The sequence below is a fragment of the Acinonyx jubatus genome, chromosome A3 (assembly GCF_027475565.1).
Source record: "Acinonyx jubatus isolate Ajub_Pintada_27869175 chromosome A3, VMU_Ajub_asm_v1.0, whole genome shotgun sequence".
Classification (NCBI taxonomy): domain Eukaryota; kingdom Metazoa; phylum Chordata; class Mammalia; order Carnivora; family Felidae; genus Acinonyx; species Acinonyx jubatus.
Window position 1 is genome coordinate 104,023,354 of NC_069388.1, and position 4,283 is coordinate 104,027,636.

Consider the following 4,283-nt stretch of genomic DNA (forward strand, 5'->3'; position numbering starts at 1 on the left):
GTGAGGGGGCTCCGAAGTTGCAGCCACAGAAAGGACTTTAGAGAACAACCTACAGCCCAGTTCCTCCCTTTTGATAAGCCTGGTTTGTCTGGCTGATGCCTGAGGGGAAGGAGTGGGAGGGGCCAAGCAGTGGGAGGGGCCAGGAGGAGAAAGAGGATGAAACCCAGGAAGCCAATAGGACACCATCAGTCCAACTCTATCTTCTGGGTGAGAAAATAGAGGCAGAGAGAAGCTTGGGACCACGTCTCCAAGACAGCGACGAAGCAGCCTCTCTCCTGGTGCCTATGCTTTTGTTTGTTCTTGCTGGCACCTTGCTGGGGTCTGATGGAGTGGGTGGCTTTGGGACTGTCTGGACCTTAAGGACAAGCAGCACAAGATGATAAGAGGAACCCTCCCCACAGTGGGGGCTGGCACCCCCGCTCTGGCCCAGTGTCCTACAAGGCCTCCTACACCAGTGCCTCCTGAAGGCAGAAAGTGCCTCCTTGGATCTCTTCTCCCCACCACCCCCAACACTTTATCAGCTTTGTCTCTCTCTGGCTCTGCTTGTCTGAATTAGATAAGTTTTGGATGAATCGTAGTTTGGGGTTTGTGGAAAAGAATGGAAGAGGAAAACAGATGGGGATGAGAATGCCCGTGTATCTAATCGTATAGGTCAGACTCTGGGGTAGGAGCCTATGTTCCTAGTTAGGGCTCATAACAGCTCTTTGGCGTAGATCTTCTTGCTTCGCTTTCACCCAGTCTTCCTGAAGTTCAGTGACTTGCCCAAGGCCACAGGGATCGTAGCAGTGGGTGGGAGACCGTGAGGCCAGCTAGCTGTGTCTGGCTGTGGATGGATGATGCATTGCCATCAGGACAATGCTGCCCTAATGTGTGCTGAATGCTTCCTGGCTCTGTGCATGAAGGCTGGGATTCAATGAGAACTTCGGGCCTGAGGTCACTTCTGGGAAGGGTGTTAGAGGAGCACCCAGTTCTGGGGATGCAGCCTTAACAAGTCAATCAAAGCGTTCCTAGAAGCATCAGCCAAATTCCCCAGAGACTCTTGAGGGTGGGCTGCCCCACCCTTGACCTCTGCAGCCTCCTCCCACATGCAATGACCCAGGCCAAGATTTCCCAGCTACTGCTGATGCCCTGGTCTGGCGAAGAGCTGGCTTTATGCTTAGTTGTTTAATAATCTGTGAAGAAATCAATACATTCCCACCTCTTCCCCTGGATTCAACCAGCATGGATTATAATCACATCTGTGCTATTTGCCCATGCTGAGCAGAGGCGTGGAGGTAGGCTGGGAGCTTCAAGTTAAACTTTTCTAGACTAATAAACTGTTTCTCCCATTACAACTTGACTGCCCTCGCCTTTCCTGGCCAGCCCCTCCAGGACTCCCCCTCATCCCCTCAGCTTTCTTTCTTTCACTGACGCTGACATCACACTCACATTTTCCAAAAATTCCCCAAATTACCCATAGTCTTCTTAGCTCCCGCTGTCGTCTGGAATTACACATCCCAGACTGCACCCTGTCAATCCTTCCACCCTCACCCCAGAGCATCAGGACTCGCCAGCACTGGGGAGTCCTGGGTCCCCTGGCTCAGCCCGGCCTGGCAGTGAAGCAGAATGGGGTCTGACCCAGTGAGGAGCTTTTCCCCTCACCAGGTCCAGTGGGATAAACAGACTACTGGGAGAAGCTGTGTGTGTGTGTGTGTGTGTGTGTGTGTGTATGAGGGAGCTGGCTGGCTGGCTCTGAAAGGCCTTGTTATACAGGAATGGCCTGGGCCTTTCTGAAGCCCCGCTAGATGGGGTTGGAAGGCACACTGTTCAGTGGGAAAAACCTGGGGTTTGGAGTCAGAAGACCCAGCTTCCAGTTCTGATTCTGCTACTCAAGGGTTCTGTGCTCTTGCACTGGCCATGTAGCTTCCTGCCTCGGTGCTCTCCTTTATAAACTGGGGCTCTGTGTATTTTCCAAAAGGGCCATAGCAGTATTTCTAGTGCCACATGCTCTTCCACAACCTTACCACTTTCCATTAAGAGACAGGGTCTGTGTCCTTTTGCCTTGAACCTAGGCAGGTCTCTGGGGCCGCCGCAACAAATAGGATGTCTCAGAAATGACATTGTGTGGCTTCCTAGGCTGGGTCATAAGAGGCATGTGGCTTCCACTGGCTGGCTCTTTCTCTCTCTGTCCGTTTCTCTGTCTCTGTCTGTTTCTCGCACTGGAGCTCGGCTGCCATGCCGTGAGGAAGCGCAGGCCACATGGAGAGGGCACTCGTCTGTCGATTCCGGCTGAGAGTCCTAGCCACGGTCTCAGCCAACAGCACAGGCGGACGTGGGAGCGAGAGTGATTCCGACCCTCAGCCTTCAAGCTGCCCCACCCAGGTGGTAGTGAATGAAGTAGCGAGGAAGGGCTTCTCTGCTGAGCCCTGCCCACCTTGCAAATTTGCGAACAAAAGTAACGCTATCGTTTTAAGTCACTCACCGAGTTTGGGGGTGGTTTGTCATACGGCACTGGATGTCTGCATGCAGGATCATAATGTAATGTGAGGCTTAGATGAAGAGATGCACTTGGCAGTGCCTTATGGAGCCCTGTATAAGTGTAGCACACTGTGTGCATCACTGCTGTTCAAGCACTGCCCTGTCTTGGATGTCAGTGTCTATAATGTGGCAAGAGCTGGGTTAGATGCTTCCGCATATCCCTTCCTGTAGTGCTTACAGCCACCTCGCCTCTCCAGACTAGCTCCGGCAGGTCTGAATTGGTCATTGTAACGGCTAAATTAGGCTGGCGTTATTATTTTCACCAATTTGCAAACGGGCAAACAGAGACACAGCTAGTTTAAGTTCAGGAGGAACTGGAATTTGAATCCAGGTCTGGTTAACTGCCAGGTTGGTACTCCTCTTTCCCTAGGAGCTAGAGGTGGGCAGTCCCCTCAAGAAAATGGGGACACTAGGATATCTCAGCAGATCCTGACCTGGGAAAATCCTTCTGTTGGATTTATTTAAATTTTTTTTAATCTTAAAATTAAAAAAAAAATTTTTAAATGTTTTGTTTGTTTTTGAGAGACAGAGAGAGACAGAGCATGAGTGAGGGAGGGGCAGAGAGAGAGGGAGGCACTGAATCTGAAGCAGGCTCCAGGCTCTGAGCTGTCAGCACAGAGCCTGACACGGGGCTTGAACCCACAAATCGCGAGATCATGACCTGAGCCGAACTCGGAAGCTTAACGACTGAGCTACCCAGGGGCCCCATAATCTTAAAAATTTTTTAAAGTAATCTCTGCACCCAATGTGGGGCTTGAACTCATGACCCTGAGATCAAGAGTCACAGGCTCCACTGACTGAGCCAGGCAGGCACCCCACTGCTGGCTTCATTTAATTTTACTTGCATTTCAACAAGCAGAGACTGAGCGCCTAAAATGGGACTGTGTGTTAGGTAAGACCTGGATGCACAAGACACAGAACCCCTTATTGGGGAGCTCATAGTCTCTGGGGGAAACAGATACCTTGGGCAGGCTGCTCGCCACCTCTAAGCCTCAGTTATGCCATCTGTGAAATGGGGATAATTAGAGAACCCATCTCAGAGGGTTATTGTGAAAATTATACAGTATATAATTCTACTTAAAGCATCTTGTATGTAGAAAGTGCTCAACAAATATTAACTTTTATTAAGAAAATTTTGCAATATAATGAGATATATGACAAAATATGGGGGTGGGGACATAAAGCCTTATGGCAGGAGAGAGGAATAAGTAAGTTCATCCTGGGGTTGGGGTGGGAGGTGGTAGCAGAGAGGAGGTGACTTTTGGTCTGGGACTTCAAAGGCAAGTAGGAGGAGCAGATGGTCTATGGAAGGACAGTGTTTAGTGTCAGGGAGACAGAGCGGCCCCAGGTGGCTGGAGGACGGGGTCCTGACGGTGAAGGAGTGAAGGCAGGCTCGGAAGGAGTTTTCTATATTTGGTTGTAGCATATTGTTGGCCAAGCAGGCCCCCAGACTTAGGCAAGAGTCTCCCCGCCCAGGCTTAAAAGGTGAGGCTTTAACGTGCAAATGCCCAGGAGGAGGACCCCAGGCTCCAAGGCACAAAATCTTGGTATGAGAGTTGTGGTTTTGAAGGAGAAAAGAGTTGGGGGAGCACCCAGCCCTGAGGCAGAGGGCTCAGAAGAGGAGGTTGGTGTTTTCAAGAGATACTTTCCCCACTCTGAAAAATCTCAGGGCGGACCCCGCTGAATCTCCACTAAGCCAGATCAAGAGAATCTGCTTTTGCCAACAAACCACCAAGCCCCCTTGCCCAGAAATGTCCCAGAAATGT